The 24,698-nt window shown below is 38.9% G+C and overlaps 1 long non-coding RNA gene across 1 annotated transcript in view; it reads right to left on the reverse strand.

Annotated features, from left to right (window-relative positions):
- Nucleotides 1–5,127: 5,127 nt before the first annotated feature.
- Nucleotides 5,128–24,698, reverse strand: part of LOC105494242 (uncharacterized) — a 34,608-nt gene continuing 15,037 nt past the window's right edge. Inside the window, exons 2-3 of the long non-coding RNA XR_011621688.1 lie at nt 5,631–5,814; nt 5,128–5,142 (exon numbers count right to left, since the gene is read on the reverse strand). This is a non-coding gene — a long non-coding RNA (uncharacterized lncRNA). The remainder of the gene's footprint in view (nt 5,143–5,630; nt 5,815–24,698) is intronic.

Consider the following 24,698-nt stretch of genomic DNA (forward strand, 5'->3'; position numbering starts at 1 on the left):
GAGGTCTGGTACTGAAAGAGTATTCAGAGAAATAATGACTATAAACTTCCCAAATTTGGAGAAAGACACAAGCCTAGAGATCCAGGAAGTTGAGCAAACTCTAAGCAAGATAAACCCTAAGAATTTCAAACAAAGAACACCTCAGAAACTTTAGAGGACTAAAAGAAAACTTTAAAAATCTTGAAAGAAGCCAGAGGGAAATTATGCCTTACCTGTAGGGAAACGATTCAAATGACAGCTGATTTATCTTCCATAGAGACCATAGAGATTAAAAAAAGGTGTCACACAAGTTTTCAGGTACTGAAAAACACTGACAACCCAGAATTTTATATCCTGTGTAATAATCTTTCAGGAAAAGAGAGAAATAAAAATATTTTCAGATAAAAGAAAATTAAAAGAATTTGTAGTAAGTGGGTCAAACCTGAATAAAAGGCTAAGTAAGTTCTTCAAATAGAAAATCATAAAAGAAGAACATTTAGAGTGTCAGAAAAGAAGACAGAAAAATGAAAAGAGCAGAAATAAAGATTATTAACACTAGAATATTCCTTTCCTCATGAGTTTTCTATACTATATTTGATGATTAAAACAAAAATTATGACACCGTCTGATACACAAGACAATGATCTTTTAAAGTGAGAGGATAAGGAAATTTAATGGAAGTCAACTTTCCATACTTTATTCAAACTGGTAAAATGCTTATATTGATAGGTTGTTACAAGTCTCATATATATATTGTAAAATCCAGAAAAACAACTAACAAAAGCTTTACAAATATATATAGATATAGTTATAGACAAATACATATAGATATAGAAAATATATATAGATATAGACAAATAGACATGAAATGACAAAGAAAAGCAATAACCAAAAAGAATGCAATAAAGAACCAGAGAAAGGAGAATTGGAGGAATCAAACAGGAAACAGATAATGAAATGGTAGTTGCAAGCCCTAACATTTCAATAATAACATTAAATGTAAATGGAATTAATATACCAGCTAAAGGCAGAATTTGGCAAAGCAAAACAAACAAACAAAAACAACCACAGTCTAATAAACTGTTTAGAGTTTATTAGAACTCATTCTGAATTCAAAAACATAGATAGATTGAAAGTAAAAGCATGGAAAAAAGATACACTATGGAAACACTGGTTTTTAAAAACAGTGACAATATAAATATTTGATAAAATAGATTCTAAAAATGAAAATTATGAGACAAAGGAGGACATTACATAATGATAAATATTGAAAACACTAGGAAAACAAATGACAATAAATGGGTAAATGGCAAAATACATGAAGCAAAAAGCAATAGAGCTGAAAGGAGAAATAGAGAAATCCACAGGTACAATTACGAACTTTAGTATGCCAACTTAGCTACTGTTAGATCCACTAGACAGAAAAACAGCAAGAATATAAAAAGTTGGAGCAATACAGTTAACCAAGAACATCTAACTTGTCTATATGTATATTTAGATATAGATTAATAGGCATATGTAGATATATATCCACTCTCAACAGCAGCAGAATTTATACTTCTTTCACATGCCTGTGGAATACCCATCATTGTAGGCCATTTACTGATGTTGGAGCATATACTGCAATATGTTTTCTAACTGAAATGGAATCAAACTAGAAATCACAAAAAGGTAAATCTCTAAACACATGCATATTAGTGATACACTTCTAAAGGACGATGGGTCAAAGAGAAAGTCTCAAAGGACACACACACACACACACATACACATAAACCAAAAATTAAGTTCCACAACTGATTGACAGACATTCCTTTTGGCCAAAGGCATTCCAAAGTTAACCTGAAAAACTAGTTCAGGTCATGATTGGAAGTGGGAGTCAGACATGCCTCATTATGCTCTCCTCCCTTTAGAATTCAGGCATGGTTGACCAGCATTAACATGAAAACACAGACTTTAAGACTGATAGAACAGACTCTTTAAGTCTGATAAGAAACATTCCTTTCTATTGATTCTATCTACATAATAGGGACCTTTGTCTCCACAACCCCTTATCTGAACTCAGACATTCCTTCTATTGATTCTAAGTCTTTAGACAATAACTTAACTCTTTCAACCAATTGCCAATTAGAAAATTCATGAATCTACCCAGGACATGGAAGCACCCATTTTTAGTTGTCCTACCTTTCTAGATTGAACCAATGTGTATCTTATGTGTATTGATGGACGTCTTATGTCTCCCTAAAATGTACAAAACCAAACTGTAGCCCAGCCACCTTGGGCACATGTTCTCAGGATCTCCAGGAGTTGTGTCACTGGCTGGCTATTGGTCACTCATAGTTGGCTTAGAATAAATCTCACCAAATGTTTTACAGAACTGACTCTTTTCATCACACACATACACACATATATATGTAACTGGATGATACTGAAAATGTAAAAACATAGCATATCAAAATGAGTGAGATGCAGTTAAAGGAGTTCTAAAAAGAGAAATTTATAGCACTCAATGTTCACGTAGAAAAGCAGAAAATTCTCAATACATATTCTAAATTTCTACATCAAGAAACTAGAAAAAGAACAGCAAAATAAAACTAAAAGTAAGCAGAAGGAAAAAAGTAATAAAGATAAGACTGGGAATCAATGAAATGAAAGCCAAGAAAAAGAGAGAAAATCAATATAACAAACAGCTGATTCTTTAAAAAATCAATAAAATTGATTAGACTGTAATAAATATGATAAAAACAGAATGAACACAAATAACTACAAATACCTGGGATAAAATCTGATGTGTGCAGATCTTGCAGTCATTAAGATGATAATAAGATGACAATAAAAACATCTTTGTGCACATAAATTCAACAACTTGAAAGAAATGGACTAATTATTCAAAAAACAAGAACTACTAAAAGTCAATCAAAATGAAGTAAGTAATATGAATAACTTTAACCATAAGAAAAATTAAATTAGAGATTTAAAACTTCCCAGTAAAGGAATCTTGTGGTACTGATGATTTCACTGGACATTTAAACCAAATAATTAAATAAGAATCAACACTAATTTATGCATAATCTTTTCCAAAACATAAAAGAGAAGGAAATACTTTCCATCCAATTGTATATGAAAAATATTATCATAACCAATAATAACACAGAAAATTCTAAGATTCTACTAAAAAAACAAATAGAGCAATATCTCACACAACTTAAATATAAAACTCCTCCATGAAATGTTAGCAAATTTAATCCACCAATATTAAAACACTATAAATTATAAAAAAGTGAGATTTATTCCAGGTGTGCAATGATATTTCAAGGTTCTAAAATCAATCAATGCAACCCAACATATGATTGGCTAAATGATAAAAATCAGATGATCACATCAATTAACAACAAAAAGGAATTTCACAAATTTTTTTCAGTCAGCAAGTTAGGGATTAGGAGGAACCACCTGAATTTGGGAAAAATTATCCATAATACTGTACAGTTAACATCATACTTAAAGGTAAAAGACTGAAGGCTGTTCTGTAGGATCAAACACAAGGCAAGGATAAGCATTTGCAATTTAAAAGCTCCAAAATAAAGGAATTTCTAGTGATTTCACTGGAGGTTGGAAGTAAATATTTAAAGAACAATTAACACTAAGTTTACATAATTTCTTACATAAAATAGAAGTACTGGATATTCTAGCTACTGCAGTAAGGCAAGTAGAATAAACAAAAGCCATAGAGATTGGAAAGAAGAAACACAACTATTCTTTTTTGCAGATGACATCATTATCTTCACAAAACATCCCAAAATATCCTACAAACAACCCTACTAGAATTAATAAGTGAGTTCAGCAAGGTCACAGGAAAAAAGCCCGAATAGAAAAATAAATTGCATGGATATGAACAAACAATACATCTGTGGGGAAAAATTAAAATATACCAATTATAATCATTTCAAAGAAAATTACTACTTTGGCATAAACATAACAAAACCTGTATAAGGTTTCTATGCTAAAAATTACAAAACTATTATGAAAGAAATAAAAGCGTCCTAAATAAGTGTAGCTGCATGCCATGTTCATGAATTGGAATATTAACATACTGAAGATATCAATGATCCTAATGCAATCTACAGGGTTAATTAAGTCCCTGTTAAAATTCCAGCAATACTTTTGTGTAGACTTAGATATAAAACAGTGAACACTATTTTGAATAAAAATAGAGTCAGAGAAATTGCTCTATCCAGTATTAATATTAATTCCTATCTAAACCTGCAATAATCAACATCAGTTGCTATTGGCAGAAGCCTAAGTTTCCACCATATGCAAAAATTTTCTCTAAATGGAACCCAAACTTAAATCCAAAGCTAACACTATCACACTTTTACAAAACAGAAATAGAAAAAATCTTCAGAATCTAGGGCTAAGCAGAGTTAATCAACTTGACACCAAAAGCATTATCCATAAAAGAAAAATTGATCAGTTGGATCTCATCAAAATTAAAAACTTTTGTTCTGTGAAACACTGTTTGCAAACTACATATCTGACAAAGGACTAGTATCTAGAATACATAAAGAACTCTCAAAACTCAGCAGTAAACAAAACACAATGAAACCAAACAAAAACCAATCCAATTAGAAAATTTTAAAATGACAGCAAGGGACATTTCTCCAAAGAGGATGTACAGATGGCAAATAAGCACATGAAAAGATACTCAATATCATTAAACTACAGGGAAATGCAAATTAAAATAACCATAAGATGTTGCTACACACCCATAAGAATGACTAAAATAAACAGTGAAAGTATCAAACACAGGCCAGGATGTAGAGAAAATGGGTCACTCATGTATATTGCTGGTGGGAATGTAAGATTTTATAGTTACCCTGAAAAGCAGTTATAAGACTGTAAAACTTATGAAACTATCCAGACAGTTATGTAAAAGGGACACATGCTATCTTAGTATTATTTCTTACATATGCATTTAAATCTATGATTATCTCAAGAAAAAGTTAACTAAAAATATTAGTCCCATGTTATATGTCCAGCTTTCTCCCTTACCTGTGGTAACACTCAAGCTGGGGAGAACCTTGGAAGAGCCTAGGTTCTGCTGACCACATATATTTAATTGACTAGCCACAACTTGCTGGTTGGTTTTCAATTTGCGTTTTTAGCAGCCTAGAAAGAAATTTTTGAAAAACAGAGGAGCAGGTCCCTTCTATCTGCCCATCTGACCTGTTAATACACAGTGTGAAGACAGATCCTTTACTTCTCCTACTTTTCCCTGCCTCAAATCTACCTTTTCCCACTTTCTGCTGACTGCTTTAGTGCTTTCCTGTCTTAGGTCAGCTAGTGTGCCTATAAAGAAATACCTGAGGCTTAGTAATTTATAAAGAAAAGAAGTTTATTTGGCTCACAGTTCTGCAGACTATACAAGAACAAGTGCACTGGCATCTGCCTCTGCTGAGGGTCTCAGGCTGCTTCCAAAGGGGAAGGGCAGCCAACATGTCCAGAGATCACAGGGTGGGAGAGAGAGCAAGAGGGAGGGGTTGGGGTGCCAGGCTCTTGTTAACAGCCAGCTCTCTCGGGTACTAACAGACAAGAACTCACCCACCCAGGAGGGCATTAATCCATTCACGAGGGATCCTCCCCCATGACCAAAATACCTCTCATTAGGTGACACCTCCAGCACTGGGATCCAATTTTAACATGAGATCTGGTGGGACAAACATCCAAACAGTAGCATTTTCTTAATGCCAGAGTCCTGGCTCTGCATACTGGTATCTTCCCAGGAAATCATCTCTCGTCTCTGATTTCCATCTAATTTCAAGCTGGAAGGGACTTCATTCCCTAGGAGAATGGGAATGATGATATGTTACTTTTCTATTTTTCAGATTTGGGGCATTGAGCTCTTTCATAGGGTAGAATGTGTGTGGTTCTAACATTAGATCTTTGACTGTAAGATATGCCGACTTCTGAAACATCTGCTGTGACCCATTTACTTCAATAAACCCAAACTCAGAGCACTTGGCACTGTTATCTCAGCCCTGATAGTGTTCCCCATCTCACCTCCTCAGCCCGCCAAACTCCTCCCTTTCTCTCCAACCACATGCACTGCTCACCCTTATTTGGGGTCAGTTTGCCTGGTTCCTCCTCTCTGCTTTGTTCGTGCAATTCCCCCTCCTGATACATCCTTAACTGCTTCCTTGTATGTGTGCATTTTCACCATTCAGCTTTAATGTTCTTTGTGCCGTGAGGATTTTTACTAGTATTTCCTCCAAAATTCGTAACATTAATCTGTGCCTATCTTGTGGCCTCCCTGCTCTCTTAGATATGGTATCTTTAATTTGTATTGAAATTATTTATATACCGTCTGATCTTCTCTGCCAAGTATCTCCAGTAAACTGGCAGAATGCCTACTATATGGTATGAGCTCAATACATACATGCTCACTGAATCATGACATGAATTCATTACAAAGAAAAAAAGGTCCATTGGAATAAGTGGTCCTAATTTTCAAAGTGTAACAAGGTACTAAAATGAAAAATACAATCTAAGTTTTCCTGCTTTTTGTTGAGTATTAAAGCACAGTGAATTTTATAAGAATGTATTGTATTATGTATTTTTCACTTAAAAAAACCTTGAACATCTTTCTAATATGTTTAATGAACTAATATGTATATAACATTATTATTAACTAAAATCCATACTTTATCCACATTTCTGTATTTTTTTCTAATGTCCTTTTTCTAGTCCAAGATCCCATCTAGGATACCACATTACACTTAGACAGCATGTTCCTTTAGTCTATCTTTGGCTGTGACCGTTTCTCAGATCTTCCATGTCTTTGATGAGCTCGGCATTTGTGGGGAGTATGGTCAGGTATTTTTCTAGAATGTCCCTCCATTGGGATTTGTCTGATTTTTTCTCATAATTAGACTGGGATTAAGGGTTATCAGAAGGAAGACCACAGAGATTAAGTGACATTCTCATGACATAATTCCAATGACACATACTATCAACATGATTCATTACTGTTGATGTTGGCCTTGATCAACTGGTTGAGATACAGTTTTTTAGGTTTCCTTTTTTTTTTTTTTTAATGACCATTACCTTAAATATTGAGGACTTATTTAGTTTACAGATTGAAAATAATGTCTAAATATAAGACCTATTGGAGCACATTATGTTGCTTTTAGATAATTATTCTGGGGAAGTTAACTTTTCAAATTTCCAAGATTCTCTTCTTGCTTCTCTTCCTCTTTCATTCTTCCTACCTGTGGGCTAGTTCAGTCCCAATTGCAGCTTCCTCAAACACCACTGTGCGGGTGGCTCCTCAATGTACAGCTCTAGTAAATGTCCATTTGCAGTTTCAAACCTATATTTTGAATATCATCAAATTGTCATTAGCATCTCAAATTTATCATGTGGAAAATTGTACTTTTTATTTCTACACACACACACACACCCACACACACGTGCACACACACACACACAGGGGCATTTACGGCTTCTCCCGTGTCCATCACCTAATTCCTTGGTCTCGTTACCAACCTCATCAGTCTCTCTGAACACCTTGGATCCCTTCTTAAGCCTTTCTAAATGTAAATTTAAATAGCATATTAACCTACCTTTTAATCCTTTTAGAGAAAAATACATTTTTTGACTGATTAGAGATATAACAAAAATAGTTCTGCTTTTGTAATTATGTTCAGACAACTCATACTAAAATATAGGAAAATTTTAATTAATTCATTTTTTTCCACAAAACTGTTTTATAAAGAATAAATATATTTTAAAATAAAATAGATTCCGAAAATTCCTTCATTTTAGTTTTTTAAAACTTCCTTTGAAATCCATGCCATTCTGCTTTTTTTTTTTTTTTAATGCTACCTAAATGTTATGACAGAGGCTTAAGGAACTGAAGTATTCTTTTAAGATTTATTTTCCTAAGTAAAACATTCTTTAAAAATAAATTTAAAAGCTCATTTCTCTTATTGTTAAAGAAAAAAGCTAAGATTTTTTTTCTAAGTTAAACTTTTGTAAACATTTGAAGACATCAAAGTCACTGGCAAGTTTAGTTTAAACATGGAATATAAATTCTTCCCCTTAATATATCACACGTGACATCACCCACCCCCACCCTGGCACATCCCATGCAAAGAGACCACAAAATATTCTAACTTGACATCCGTGTATGTATGACATCTGTGTATCTAACTTGACATCCGTGTATCCGTAGATGTCATTCTAATGACATCCTTATGAAATAAAGATGCATTTCTTTATTTCATAAGGAGATAAACATTCATTTTTAGGTTGAGCACACCTAAGTTTTTTAGCTTTTTTTTTTTTTAGTTGCTTGGACACAGTGTGTCAACATCCCCTTGTCTTGCACAAATATTTGCCAGGGCACTTGCCATTCTGTTCCCCAGCCTCACCCTCCACTTAGTGCCTACTCATTCCTTGAATCCGGACTTAAAAGGAAGCCTCCATAACCTCCCAGACTGGATCAGGCACCTCTGTTGAATGTTTTTGTGACAAATCTGCACTTTTCCTTTGTGAGACTTTGTTGTCCTAAGAGCTAGTGGGAATTGGATTTATGTCTGTCTTGTGCGGATGAAAAGCTACACAAGGGCAGAAGCCATGTCTGCGTGAGCTCTTGATCCTAATATCCATTGAACACTCATTCCACAAGTGGTGTTGGGCATCTGGTGATGCCAGGTGGTCTGCCAGGTCCTGAGGATGGAGAAATGAGAGAGAGACAGTCTGAGCAAAGGGGCTATGTCAGTTCCCCTGGGTTTTGAATACAATGGAGACAGGGCACTGGACAGGTGTCAGGTGTCCCCAGGGTTGGTAAGAAAAGCCTCTGAGAAGGGAGGACTTATTTGAGCCGTCTTGAGAAAGGGGTCAGCGCTGGGGAGGCTAGAGGAAGGGACGTCCACTGAGGTCAGGTAGAGAGGAGAGTTGAAATTGCCTGGTGCAGTCAAGGTTCACGCAGCCTTAGAAGCCCTCAATTCCCCACCCTGCCCCCTACCAGACATACAGTATAAAAAGGTGACGTTTCAGTGAACTGAAAGGCTCAGTAGAGATTTCAAGGCTGGTACTGGTGTGGGATCCATGGTATGAACCAGAAAAAGGAAGGAGGAAGACCAGTTCTGGGATGGGCAGACCTGTCTGAAAGGGATGCTGGCCTGAGGGCTCCCGGCAGCCTGCCTCTGCAGCCTGGCCACTCAGAGCCTGAAGCAAAAGGCCACCATGGCCACAGGGTGTGGAAGGTGCTGGAATCTATGCTGCTTTGGAGACCAGCATAGTGGGAGTGCTGGGAGATGGAAACAGGGAATGTCCTACTCTCCTCCATTCCCTGGACTCATAGTAGGTACCGGAAGCTGCCTTAGCTTGTTTTAATGGTCTCATGATTAGACATGTCAATTGTGAGGGTTGTGCCATCTTTTTATTTTAGAAACTGAAAATTTGATGCTCAAAGAGTGAAGTGACCTACTCCAGGATGTACAGGTAGACGATGGAAGAACTGGAACTTTATCTGAATCCTTACATACCTCATCAGTCTCTTAGGAAAATACGATTATTGTTTTAAAAAAAAGTTTACTTTTTATAGAAAAAGAAAAATTTTGTTAGAAATTTAAGGTGTCTAGAAGACTACAAAAATTGTCGCTGCCCTTAGGAAGTGGGGATAAGTGAAGGTAGGTAAATTTATACTTTACATTTGTCTTGTTTACTGTTTTGGAAGTTTACTATATGTATGCTTTAATTATAGAATAAATAGACTAACTTAGAATTTATAAGGGGGCCACCACTCGAATAATAGAGGTTGAATGCGTTATTTCTTAAGAAGCAAAAAACAACCTGAGAATCTAATAAAAGATAAAGAAAAAAGACATTTATACATTACCAGGAATAAACAATAAGTGATGGCTATGTGCTTCCTTGAGAGACATCAAGCAGATCTGAAGTTTACCATGCTCGTGTATAGGGAAATTCAATACTATAAGGAAAAGTGGGCCTTAGGATAGAATCAGCATAATCTTTTCTGTGACAGAGCCCGATACAAAAGCCGTTTGATTTATGGGGACAGACTCAGTCTCTAGCTAAGTGACCAGTGGAAACACAAAGTATAGAATTCTATATGGAAACGAAAATTTTTATTAGCCATATTTTTAGAAAGATGACAAAAGAAAAAAATGTTTCTCATAAAATGTTGTTTAATTTAGTATATCCAATATATTATAATTTCAACCTGTAGTCAGTACGAAAATATTGAAATATTTTACTCTTTTTGTGCCATGTCATTAAAATCTGGTTTATGGTTTACACTTACAGCACTTCTCAATCTGGGCTCATGCGGCTGTTGACTTCACATTGGAGAATGTAGCTCTGAGTGGACTAGTTCAGAAACCTGCCTCACTTCTGTTGCCTGTTATCACAGCAAGCATCAGAACATCCAGGGTTCAATCCATGAGGAAAGCACCTTAGCTGGAGCACAGCATAAATTAAGCCAAAAATCACGTGATAAGCCAAGAAAATATTTGCAGCATTCATAATTACAAAGAGATCTCTGATAATCAAGTCCACCAACCACAGCCTGTGGCTCAGAATCTCGTGATGCAAAGGAGTGGGGAGCAGGGACTTCCTTCTGCCTGTGTGCGGGGCCACAGACTCTTTCCAAAGGCACCTCACGTCACCCACTGATGGAGGAGAAATAACCACTCTCCCCTATTTGCACTCACATGGCATGCAATAATCCATATACTGATACATTCATGCATACCCCAGGGAGTGCAAATGATCTGGTATTCCTTGTGCTTATCTCTTTGTCTTTACAGCCCATTGACACTCATGTAATCAGCTGCTGGGAACAATTTTTAATGAATGAATCTTTGAATGAGTGAGCAAATCTGTCAATGGTAGCATAAGCCCAGGGAGTCTTTCTGATTTTATAGTGACTTGATTTTATTAATTATATTATTCTTCTTCCATTGTGTATAAACGTGATGACAGTTATTAAAGTTCTTGTTTCCTCTACAGGTCTTTTAAGACTCCATCAGCCTTGAAGTTCATTTGTGTGGCACCAAAAGCAGGAAGCTAAGTGTGGAATCTTTCACCTCTAATGCACCCTGACCTTGGCTATTTCATGTTAGGGTCTGTGCAGTCCGAGCCCAGGCAGCCAACATGCTTGGAGGGTACTTCATGTAGTGGTAGGTATGCAATTTGCAAAGCTTTGTCGCTTAAAGTATAGATTATTTCTTTTTTGCATCCTTTAAATAAATTGAGGTAATTACATTTATACAGAAACATCTCTGTACCCATTTTTCACAAAGGAATTCTATTTAGCAGCTTGCATTGTAATTGGAGTGAATGTGATCGGAAGTTTATTTCAGGCCTGAAAGTGTTGATTTCTCTTTTGAAGAGGCCTTTTCTCACAGAGCTCCTGGAGAGAGAGTTCCCCCAAGACAGTAATCTCAGGTTATATTTGAGGAAACCATAGACGCTCTTGCAACCCTTAAGCAATGACAGGGAGTGCAAAATTATTACATTTTCCATTGTCTGGACTCCATATTCTAATTGGGTGTCTGCTCTAAGAAATATGCTGTGAATGTGAACAAGATGGGCTGTCAGCCCTGGAAAGAGATGACCCGGAGCTGCTCTTATTTCCTGCGGGCCTCTGCTTTCTTCTGTCTGCTTTGATGTGGGTTTTGGCATCGAAAGCTTCAGCCAGAATGACTTGGAAATGGTAAGACCAAAAGCAAATGGAAGAATTTGCTTTCTGAGTTGATCTTAGATGAATGAAATTCCCATCTAGACACATTTTCTGTAGGTGTTATTATTTATTCTTCTTAGGATACTTTAAACAATTTTTTCAATTGCATGCTTATTTCAATGTTTAAAAGTGAGGGCCAGATGGAAATATTCATGTCTGGGTTAGTAATACTTTTTTCTGGATTGAATTCTCAACAAGGGGTGAACTGAGGAGTTAAGGGGTGACCAGAGTGGCACCTAATGATAGTAAGGCCAATGACAATGAGAGGGTTGATGACAAGAAGGATAAGAATATTTTTGAGACATGTGACAATCCCTGTACACATATCAGGCCACTGAATCCCCATAATCTATAAGGCAGGTGCCATTACTAGTTTCATAGAAGATGGACAGAAGCTTAAGATTAAATAACTTGTCTTATATTTCACAACTCGTAAAAGGCCCAGCAAAATTCAAACCCAAGTCACATAATTCAATAATGCTGATTATCTAGAATCCTGTAGACACTCATAAAAGACACAGGTATTTTGCCCCTCATTCAATATGGCCTGCTCATTTCCAAGATGTTGCTTACAGAAGTGCATTTATTTTCACTGTTTTATTCATTGCACACACATGTATTGGCCACTGACAATATAGCTAAGCCTATAGCAAGTCTCAAACCCCAAATCTCAATCTCTCTCTCTTTTTCTCTTTTAAAGTGCACCCATTCAGTTAAGGTTGTCAGTTCTTCACTCACACATGCCAATTCACCATTGCTTTTCTTTCTCCCTGAATACAGCTTAGTTTAAACCTACATCACTCTAGATTTCTTAGGGCTTCCCACCATTAATTTTTCCTGTACTTGTACTTTTACTCAACTATCATTTTGCATAACTCTTTGCACAATAATATTCAGTGTCTCTCCTCATTTCTGAAGTTGCAAAAACATGAAATCTTTCTGCTAACATTCAAGGTTCTGAATAATTCATTATTGGGTTAGATCATGTGTAATGATAAAGAAGTCTGAATGTTGAAAGCCTTTGACAATTGCATGATTAGAACATCTCAGATTTGTCCTTTTTCCCCATTTCTGTCCAAGTCCTTCGAAGCACGAAGACTTTGAAGAGCCAGACATTTGAGGAAAAACCTTCTTTTGTTCACTTTCTTCCCTGAGAGTTTTTGAGAATTTACATATTAACCAAATGTTTCTCCAGTGTTCCAAGTCAGTTAGACTCCTCCTGTCAACAAAAGTCAATGCGGTAAAGATAAAAAAGACGGATTTCTCCTCATTTGATAAACGGAATCTGGAATTTAGGGCTTGGGGATTTGGCATTGAGTATTCAGACATTTTGCTATGGCTTTCTTGGGATCCAGGTGATACTCTACACATGCCTTCTTGCTGACCTAGGACACTGTTGCCTTCCCTTACTGCTGTCCCCAGGGAAGTGCTGCAGCACGTTTCATTAGAGAGGACAGGTGGTAACATGTGGCCACACTCAGTAAGGATTTGGGAGGGAAATTCTAGCTGAGAAGCCAAGATCAGACACTATCCCTTTCAGCACCACAGCATTCTCCTACAGAACACTTCTTATTTTTTGTTTTTTATATATTTTTTGAGACAGAGATTCACTCTGTTGCCCAGGCTGGAGTGTAATAGCAAGATCTGGGCTCACTGCAACCTCTGCCTCCCTGGTTCAAGCGATTCTCCTGCCTTAGCCTCTCGAGTAGCTGGGACTACAGGTGCCCACCATCAGGCCTGGCTAATTTTTGTATTTTTAGTAGAGACAGGGTTTCATCATATTGGCCAGGCTGGTCTCAAACTCCTGACCTTGTGATCCTCCCACCTCAGCCTCTCAAATTGCTGGGATTACAGGCGTGAGCCACCCCACCCACCGGCCCCTAGGGAACACTTCTAAGGCCAGAATCTGACCTGCCTGGGGGAACAGGAACCAGTTTTCCTTCCCCGAAAGAAAAGCCTGAAAATCTGTCTCCCTCTACTCAAAATACAGAACCCTAAAAACTTGAGGTCCACAGAAAAAAAGCAGTACTCTCCTTGTTAGATTCTTTTCCCCTCAGACCTTCTTCCAAGTTCCACACGACAGGGAGGGGGAGTGTTCTCGTTTCAGTCTTCCCAGTGCAATAGCACAGATGCATTCACAGTGTACCAGCATATGCCTCATGTGAGGTTTGATAGAGAACGAGTTTTCCCCTCCATCCTGCTTTCTTATTCCTGCTCCCAGTCCCCTGTGTACTCGGGCATGTACACACATTCAGCATGCCTGCTGCTATGCACTGGATGCTTGAGTCTACTAACAATCCATCTGTTGAAGCCCTAGCCCATGATGTGTGGGACCGTGGAGGTGGGACTTTGGGAGGCGATTGGCATAGAGGAGGTCATGAGGTGGAGCCTCAGTGATGGGATTAGTGGCCTTATAAGAAGAGGAAGAGAAGAAGAGAAGCCAGAGTGTGGGCTCTCTCTCTGTCTCTCTCTCTCTCTCTTTTTCTCTCTCTCTCTGCCATGTGAGGACAATGCATGCAGGTGGTCATGTGCAAACCAAGACAAGAGCCCTCACCAAAAACCCGACCATGCTGGCACATGACCAAGGACTTCCAGCCTCCCAAACTGTGGGAAACAAACATCTGTCGTTTAAGCCACCCAATCTTTAGTACTTTGCTATGGCAACCTGAATGGACTGAGACACCTGCTGAAAAACATCCTGGGGGAAATGCTTTTCAGGGACTTTCCAGTGAGAAAACATTTTGAAAGGCAACGATTTCTGAAGGGAAACAGACTGCAGAACTGTGACTCTGATTTTAAAGAAAATCAGTGTTGCATTATTCCACTGAGCTCTAAACCAGTGTTGTGAGAACAGCTTAGATCCTAGAATCATATGGCCTCAAGCTCTCTGTTTTCCAGAATGGTCTGCATCTGACTTTTGTGTAACCAAAAGGTCATAATAGTGTTATTCCTAGAAAGTTGACTCTAGCACCCAATACCCACATCTGGAATCTTGGAACCATTTTTCCAAGATTTTTAGCTCCATCAAGTTCTCCTCTTCATCAGAGAACAAGTTCAACACATGACAGATGTTTCTTCTGCTAAGAGCACCCACAGAAGGAATATTAAGCATGCACATGGCCTGGGCATGATGCTGCCTCAAAGCCAGGACTCTACTGGACCAAAGTTGTGTCCTGCCCCGGAGCCTAGACGACCACATTGCAAGATCAGAGGGCCTTAGAGCTCCCTGCCTGAGTGGTCCCGAGTCTATCTGGGCCTTTTACAGGGAAGTGGGTGGTTCCCACTGAGTCAGCTCCCCACATCACAGTGTGCCAGTGTGGCCCCCCGGGCCTGGAGCATGGTCTCAAGGAAGACATTTGGGGAGGTCTACCTTAGACATGCAGGCTTGGTGGCCCCTCCAGGTACAAAAATCCTGTAGACTAGAAGACAAGGCAGGCGTGAGCCCTCATACACCGAGTACACCTTCCATTTGCAGGTGTTCTATTGGCTCTGGGCAAGTGAGAGGCTGTCCTGCTGACCTGTCTCCTGCATGCTGTTGGCTGCAGTACTCACATGTAAGAAGTCAGTATTTACCCTCACAGATCTGATATACTGATTTTACCACATAACACATTTTCATATGTATCTGATTCTATTTCTAGACTTCAGTTCCACTATTTTGTAGGTCTTTTCATATGTGACTGTTAATGTATTTAAATTACTATCTTTACAGTATTTTTGACTACCTAGTAAGCCCAGTGCCTCTGTAGAGCTCTCTCCTGCTTTTCAGGATTCTACCTCTTCCGGATTTCTTTTGCTTACTGAAGTTTAAAGTGTGCTGCTCATTTTTTGTGGTGGTGATGGTGGTGGTGGTTGTCACTGAGAGTGCATTAAATATGACAATCAAGCTAGATAGAATTGGCCTTTTCATGATGTGGGACCTCTCTTTGAAGAACATTAAGTTTTTCACTGGAGCAAGGCTACATTTGTATCGATAGATTTTGCACATTTATTTTTAACTCCTAGACATTTTTTTTTTTTGGTATGGCTATTTTCAATCAAGTTTTGAAAATTACTGGTATTATTTGAATAAATTCCTGGTATTATTTAGAATGAAGGTGGGAAAACTTGCATACTAGTTTTCTACATAATTAACCTATGAGAAAGCTATTTTGTAACAATTATGCATTGGTTTAAGTCATTCTACAGACTATTTAAATAATTATTCCAGTTTATTTTCTTTGTAACAAACATTTATATAGGACTTATTATGTCTTAGGTACTGTCCTAGGCAATTTAAAAATATTAAAATATTGAATTCTTACAGCAGGTCTGTGAGATAATTACTATTATTTCCCCAATTTTAGAAGTGACAACACTGAGCCCTAGCAACTTGGTTACTGTCACAAATAGGTGAGCTTCCAGTTGAGACCAGAATCCAGGCCATGTGGAGCAGAGCTTCTGCTGGTAATCACAGCACTATCAAATTATTTAATTTCAAGTTTGCATCCAAAATAATGTTTCTCCATTGTAAAAAGTGAGTCGATGTGAAACTTTATAAGCTAGCATTAAAATGTTGAAAATACTGAGCTTTGTATGTTTCAAACACCAGAATGTCCATAAAGCACCAACCCAGCATGGCATGGACAGAGCGTGCTGTAGGACAGTGTGCTCCAACACTGGGTCATCATGTGCATCTGCCCACCAAGGATGCTGAAACCTACCATCTTTAATCAATGTCAAGGGATTGACCTATTTTAAGTAATTATAGGATGAAAAAAGACATTCTGAAATAAAAAAGCATGCAGTTTCTCAACAGTTTTCCACACTTTTGGGTCACAGGGTTTTGCACAGGGAAATTGACCCCATTCATGTGTGATTGCATGGGACTCCCTTGATGACACTTCTGACTTTTTCCTTTAGTTAATTTATTGTCTTTATTTATGGATAATAGGGCATGGACTGGAGGTGAATTAAGGAAAGTCTATTTTTGTTTAGTCTAGTTTGGACCTGGGGCTAAAATGCTTGGCCCTCCCCTCCCTTCCTCTCCTCCTTTCTTACCCCCAGCCTCTCCTGGGAGTGAAGATCTGCAGATAACCAGTCTTAAAAAGAGTGTTTAGAATATTTTTAAGGCAAGTATTTTTAATAAAATGCACATACACTGGGTAATACATAAACTTTACATACTTGGTAAGTTTTTTTTTGTTGTTGTTGTTTGTGCATTCTTGGCTCACTAGAGCCTCCGCCTCCTGGGTTCAAGCAGTTCTGTCTCAGCCTCTCAAGTAGCTGGGACTACAGGCATATGCCACCACACCCACTGAATTTTGTACTTTTTTTTTTTTTTTAAGTAGAGATGGGGTTTCGCCATATTGGCCAGGCTGGTCTTGAACTCCTGACTTCAGGTGATCCACCCGCATAGTCCTCCCAAAGTGCTGGGATTACAGATGTGAGCCACCGCCCCGGCCGGTAAGTTTTTATTAGATATGGAACACTGTGAATTTTACATTGTGGGGTGCTGAATGCTGAGTAAGTTTTGTTACTATAATGATTTTTGAGGCTTATCCCAGGATGTAGTAAATTAACAGACACAGTCTGATTCTTTCAGAGCTTACTTTAAAGCTTTGTTATGTGGGAATGAACATAGGGCTGGAACTAATTTTGGCCCGCTAACGATGCTTTTGCCTACTATAAGCAATATCTTGTGGATTAAATGATTTTTTACTCTGGCTGTTGGGTGAACACCTTGCTAACTAGTACAGGCCCTCTTCAGCCACCTCTGCACTGGGTAAGTTTAACAGGCCCCCATAACCCTGTCTGTCCAGCTAGGGAGCTGCTCATGTCTGTCCCCAGGTGTGGTCCTCTGAGAGACCAAGTTTCTACATTTTCCTGGGACCCAGTGAATTTTGTGAAGCTGGGCCTGGGATCTGTGGACCTGCATGCCCCTACACTCCAGGGCTTTCTGCAGCAAGGTGGGAACAGAGCAGAATAAAGGGCACAATGAAGCAAGGGCTAAGAAATTTGCAAAGGGGAGACAGATCATTACAGAAACACGTGCAGGTGGTTATACCAGTCGGCTCCTTTCCTGAACCAGAGACTCATGCTCCTGTTAAAATGTTAGTCCAGTCAGCGGGTTTCCTGCTTCCTGGCCATCCTGAGAGATGACCCTGAGCCCAGGGAGATGGGGCCAGGCCGAGAAAAGAAACCTCAGGAGAAACCAACCCTGCTGACACCTTGATCTTGGACTTCTGGGCTCCAGAACTGTGAGAACTAGTTTCTGTTGTTTCAGCTACCCAGGCAGTAGGATTTTGTGAAGGCAGCCCCAGCAGACTAATACAGGTGCCCTCCCTGGGCTGCTTGCAGATTTCCCCAATTGCAGGCACACCTATTCAGGACCCCTCTCCCTCTGGGTTCTCAGAGGAGGTCGTAGTAATCTGGGAGGATGATCAGAGAGAGCCATCCATGCTCAGCAGGCTGGGGTCGTGGCGCTCTGCCTCATGACCTGCCTCCATGTTTCTTCCATGCAGTACTCTGTCCAGGGATTAGAGTTCTAACTCCTGGTTTCTCAGCCCAAATTTTTCATGTCAGCTTTTGCCCGGTTTTTAATTGATCCAGACTTACTATGTGGACTTGAGCTTGCCCCTGCCTTTAGGAGCCTATGGGCTGATCAGGTTTTGTAGGGCCTGAAGCTTCTGCAATCCTCTTAAAAAAAATCCTCTTAAGAAAAATCCTCTTAAAAACGTTACACAATTACAAAAACAGAACTGCAAACTTAGAATTAGGTGCAAATTAGAGTATTTATTTAGAATGAGGGAAGAAATCACAACAAATTTTAAAAACCTGACAAATACCATAAATGCTTTTTTCAGCTCATTTTCCTTTAGTAAGAATACTTTGAGAAAATTGGCTAGCCATAAGTAGAAAGCTGAAACTGGATCCTTTCCTTACTCCTTATACAAAAATTAATTCAAGATGGATTAGAGACTTAAATGTTAGACCTAATACCATAAAAATCCTAGAGGAAAACCTAGGTAGTACCATTCAGGACATAGGCATGGGCAAAGACTTCATGTCTAAAACACCAAAAGCAACGGCAGCAAAAGCCAAAATTGACAAATGGGATCTCATTAAACTAAAGAGCTTCTGCACAGCAAAAGAAACTACCATCAGAGTGAACAGGCAACCTACAGAATGGGAGAAAATTTTTGCAATCTACTCATCTGACAAAGGGCTAATATCCAGAACCTACAAAGAACTCAAACAAATTTACAAGAAAAAAACAAACAACCCCATCAAAAAGTGGGCAAAGGATATGAACAGACATTTCTCAAAAGAAGACATTCATACAGCCAACAGACACATGAAAAAATGCTCATCATCACTGGCCATCAGAGAAATGCAAATCAAAACCACAATGAGATACCATCTCACACCAGTTAGAATGGCGATCATTAAAAAGTCAGGAAACAACAGGTGCTGGAGAGGATGTGGAGAAATAGGAACACTTTTACACTGTTGGTGGGATTGTAAACTATTTCAACCATTATGGAAAACAGTATGGCAATTCCTCAAGGATCTAGAACTAGATGTACCATATGACCCAGCCATCCCATTACTGGGTATATACCCAAAGGATTATAAATTATGCTGCTATAAAGACACATGCACACGTATGTTTATTGCGGCACTATTCACAATAGCAAAGACTTGGAATCAACCCAAATGTCCATCAGTGACAGATTGGATTAAGAAAATGTGGCACATATACACCATGGAATACTATGCAGCCATCAAAAAGGATGAGTTTGTGTCCTTTGTAGGGACATGGATGCAGCTGGAAACCATCATTCTTAGCAAACTATCACAAGAACAGAAAAGCAAACACCGCATGTTCTCACTCATAGGTGGGAACTGAACAATGAGATCACTTGGACTCAGGAAGGGGAACATCACACACCGGGGCCTATCATGGGGAGGGGGGAGGGGGGAGGGGGGAGGGGGGAGGGGGGAGGGGGGAGGGGGGAGGGGGGAGGGGGGAGGGATTGCATTGGGAGTTATACCTGATGTAAATGACGAGTTGATGGGTGCAGCACACCAACATGGCACAAGTATACATATGTAACAAACCTGCACGTTATGCACATGTACCCTACAACTTAAAGCATAATAATAATAAATAAATTTAAAAAAAAAAGAATACTTTGAATTTGCACGATCAATAATTTTTAGAATAAAGAAACGAGTCTCAACATATTAACAATTAAACCATATTGTTATATACTACTGTGCTGTTTTGCACCACATAATTGTATTATTAAAGTATTCTTGGGCTGGGGGCACGCTGTAATCCCAGCACTTTGGGAGGCTGAGGTGGGACTATTGCTTGAGCTCAGGAGTTCAAAACCAGCCTAGGCACCATAGCAAGACCTTGTCTCTATTTAAAAAAATCCATATGTGGTGGTACCTGCGGTAGTCCCAGTTGAGGTGGGAAGAACATTTGAGCCCAGGAGATTGAGGCTGCAATGAGCTTTTGACCCTGCCACTGCACTCAAGCCTGGGTGACAAAGACCTGTCTGAAAAAAAAAAGAAAGAAAGAAAGAAAGAAAGAAATAAAGAAATTACTCTTATCCTGGACATTGCGACTTGTCACAGCCTGGGTAGGAGTTTGTTGCTGGTGCCCTGGCTTCTCAGGTTTTTTCTGGGCTGATGTTTTGGGAACAGCTTTGCCTGTGGTCCCACCTGGAAATGCCAGATTTCATTCAAATAAGACTTGTCAGGTATTTGAGGCACATTTTGATATATTCGGTTGTATGAAACGCTGGCCTAACACACAGACCTACCTGGTGGAGGTAACGCTGCAGGTTTGAACACTACAATCGAGAAGCACGAGGCTCCCATTAAAAAGAGAATAAGAAGTGTGTGTTTATATTCGTATCCCCTGCGTAACTGAGTCTGTTCCTCAGAAGGGGAGAACTTGTAGTCAAAGGAGCACAAAGCTTTATGTCCAGTGTCCAGAAAGCAAAGTTTGTGTTCCGGACACACTTCCTGTTTCTGCTCTGGACATTTCACACCTCTATTCTCTATTTGGCATGGATGTCAGTGAGGCACCTTAGAAATGGTCAAGTCACTGTGTGACTTCCAGTTTTGATTTTTGGGTACAGATACCTGGTGAGAGGCTCTGAGGGTACAAGATAGATTTGGAAGAGCCATTTCTACTTTGGGTTAACTGGAAGTAATCTAGTTGTATGTGTCAATGACTGAGAACTACACAGCTATCCCAGTAAACTGAGTTGATATGTATCTCCCTCCCTTTCCAGTCAGACCCCCAAATGTCCTCAGTCCTAGCAGTGCAACTGACCCTACAGAGTCTGCAGGAGGAGAATGTGTCCCTGATCAAATGCAATCAAAATAGATAACTTTTGAAAATTTTGCAAAATCAGCAAATGTATAATAAATGTTCACATTGCTAGGACCCCTCTCAGGGTCTTGGAAGGAACCTTTGCAAATGACAGTTTTCCAGGTCTGCAACTTGATAAGCTGCTCAGTAATCCGCTGTCACACGATCCTGTCCTCCCTAAAATGTTCAACATCCAGCTTCACCATAGCTCCTGTCATCCTTAGAGAAACTTCTGAATGTGGTGTTTTGAGGCCAGACACATCTTCACTGGACTCCTGGAGCTCAAGCTTTCTCAGTTTCTAAGGCACATTCCCTCTGATGCCATTACCTGACAGCTCTCCCCAGCACCTTCTAGTTACCTAAACCCTCCCAAGAATTCCCTCCCTCAACCCAAATCCCAGCCCCTATCCCAGTGGACAGTGCTTGACCCAGTTCTCCTTTTCTACCTTTCCAGAAGTAAAGAAATTTACTCCTTGGCTCCAAACAAGGTAAGGATAGTTATAGAAAGTGGTCGTTCTTCAGAAATGAGGATCAGAGGCTTTGCAGTTTAGTTTACCAAATTCTTCATTTTCCTCCCAGCTCTCCCAACAATCCAGTGAGGTATGGGCAGTTATTTCTATTGTACAGATACAGAAGCTGAGGCTCAGAAAGGCTAATAAATGACCCCATGCCTCACACTTGAGGGTGCAGAGCTTGACTTAAATTCAGATGCTCTGACCTAGCCACAAACTTTCACAAGTTCACTGGGCTTCTTAATGGGTGTGTGAACTCCCAGGCCAGAGGCCTCTGGTCATGAAGCCTGTGCAACCACACTCAGCGATCAAGCTAGTTGTGTACTTGTTGGGAGACTGTTCACTCGCCAATTGATACATTGCTCACACCTGTCCTAATACAGGAAGATTCAGGTGAAATGTCATGATGAGAAAGGTAAAGTGTGTATAAAATATTAATTTAAATGATTTTAAATTCTCATCTTCAAATCATTGGGAAATTAAAAGTTTTTATTTTCTTCTAACATTTGGTTATTCTAATATGAAATATTAAGTCAAGCTTCTTGCTTCATAGAGAGTTCTGGTGGTCTGTTTCCCAGAAATTTACCTAGTACAGTTAATCTACTTACGCTCAGTGTTATGCAGTCTACCCTTTCCCAAAAACAACGTAGATCTTAAAAATGCCTGACTTCCAGACTCATATTAGCAAGTGAGTGCCTTTTTTTTTTTTTTTTTAAGAACATAAAAAAAGCTTTGGTGCTCAAGGGAACATTTATACAAAAGTTCATAGATTTGAAAACAACTAGATTTTCCTGGAACTATCAAATATATCAGACACAAACAAACCTATAAAGTAAAAAAAATAGTTTCTGCTGATGAATCTGTTGGGAGAGACATCATGGAAGATGTAACTTGCATTTGGGAGACAGCAGAAATCTATAGAGTTAAGCTCTAAAAAATAATATGCCCCAGAGAGTGTTAGTTAAGGCAGGGGAGACCAGGCATTGCTAGGAGTAAGAATACATGTAGAACTTGGAGATGTCAAGGAATTTATGCAGAATTGTTGTGGTTTTGCCCACCGTATCTTCTTATTGGTGCCGCCCCCTAAGGTCATGAGTTGGTGTCTGAAGTCTTTCTCAGTCCAGAGGTAACTTCTTCCTCTATGATTTTTTTTTTTTTTTTAACCAGACTTAACTTCTGCCAAAGTAATTACGTAACCTCCACTTCCAAGAAACGGCTTTCCAGTTCCCCCTACACACATCTGCTGTCATTCCTTCATGCTCTGCCTCTTCTCTCTTGCAGACTAACCAAGGATTTAGAACTGTAGGGCTGGGAGATGCTAATGAAGTATCCTAGTCCACAAAGTTTAGGGAATGCTGGCTTGAGCTGGGCGCGGTGTCTCATGCCTGTAATCCCAGCACTTTGGGAGGCCAAGACAGGTGAATCACTGGAGATCAGGAGTTTGAGAGAATGCTGGATTAAGTAATATTAAGTAGGCTTGTCTCCAGTGGAATTTGCAGAGCATTTAGCACACCAATGTACTCTGGAATATTCTAAAGGAGGATCACATCCCATTGTGCACTGGAGCTCCTGGTGGCCACTGTGGGCCACTGAGCCTCCAAGGAGTATACTTGGAAAACATTGTTCCCTATTCTGTAAGCCAAGCGTGTATCATACAGTATGCATTTCCAAATTCTATAACCTATGTCATTAGCAGTGGACTTTACATTATAATATTTCACATATTTAAATATAAATTTTAATATATTTTAATATAAATTTAAATGACAATATAAGACACTATAAATTTAATATAAAATTTGAAGTATTTAATGTAAATATAATTAAGATACTTTAATATTAAAAATGTAGTTCTTAAGTTTGGTCTCCATAATTATCTGATGAGATAGAAACAGCTCTTTTCACTTAACAGATTAGGAAACAGTCTGAACAATCAAGTACTACACCCAAAATCTTACAGTCATTTAAGTGACGGAGCTAGGACTGGAATCTTCTCATTCATGGGTCTGTGTTCTCTCATCCTTAACATAAGCTCATCTCAATCACAAGTAGTAAGTGGATAGATAGGAAAAATGCTGGTAGAGCAAATATTTTACAAAAGTAGAAATTCAACAGCAAACATATAAAAGCTTTCCAAATGCATAACAGTTTTAAGAACAATACTTTCCTTATTTTACCTACAAAATTTGCAAAATACTTTAAAATATTTTTATTCTGAGATCATTTTAGATGTACAGAAGTGTTGCAAAGACAGTATGGAAGGTTTCCACATATCTGTCATACATCTTCCTCTGTAGTTAACATCTCACATTACCATGGTTACCTTGCAATATTGATCGAAATCAAGAAATGATTATTGGTAAAATATTAATAATTGCATTGCAGGCTTTATTCTAATTTCAGTAATTTTTTCCACTAATGTCCCTAGTATCTGAACTAGGGTCCCTCATTGCATTTGTTTTCAAGTCACCTTAGTTTCCTTCTTTCTGTGGTAGAACCTCGGCCTGTGCTTACCTGCCATGGCCGTGGCATTGTTGAAAAATACTGGTCGGGTATGTTGTAGAATGTTCCTAATTTTGATTTGTCTGGCATTTTCTGATGATTTAGACCAGGGTTATGGATTTGGGAAGAAGATCACAGAGATGAATGTGTCCTTCTCATCATGTCACGTCGCGGGTGCACAATGTTGACATAGGTTATTACTGTTATGTTTGCTTGGATCACGTGGCTGAGGCATGGTCAGCTGGGTTCCTCCACTGTCATGTGACCATTGTCCCCCTTCTGTATCTGTTCATTAGAGCCACTAAGTCCAGCCCCACTCAAGGAGTGAGGAATTAATCCTACCTTCTAGGAAGATGGAGGAGTCACAAAGAATTTCTTAAACTCTTAGCATATATTAAAATCATCAAAAGTAATTGATGAGTATTTGGGGGAAGATACTTAGAGGTTATGCAAATATCCTGTTTCCCCTTAAAATCTCACCCACTCACTTTTGTATCATCAGTGGTTCTTGCCTGAAGTAATTATTGTGAAAATGTTCTAATGACAAATTCCTATTTCCCTCATTCCT

The sequence above is a fragment of the Macaca nemestrina genome, chromosome 4 (assembly GCF_043159975.1).
Source record: "Macaca nemestrina isolate mMacNem1 chromosome 4, mMacNem.hap1, whole genome shotgun sequence".
In the NCBI taxonomy this organism is placed as follows: domain Eukaryota; kingdom Metazoa; phylum Chordata; class Mammalia; order Primates; family Cercopithecidae; genus Macaca; species Macaca nemestrina.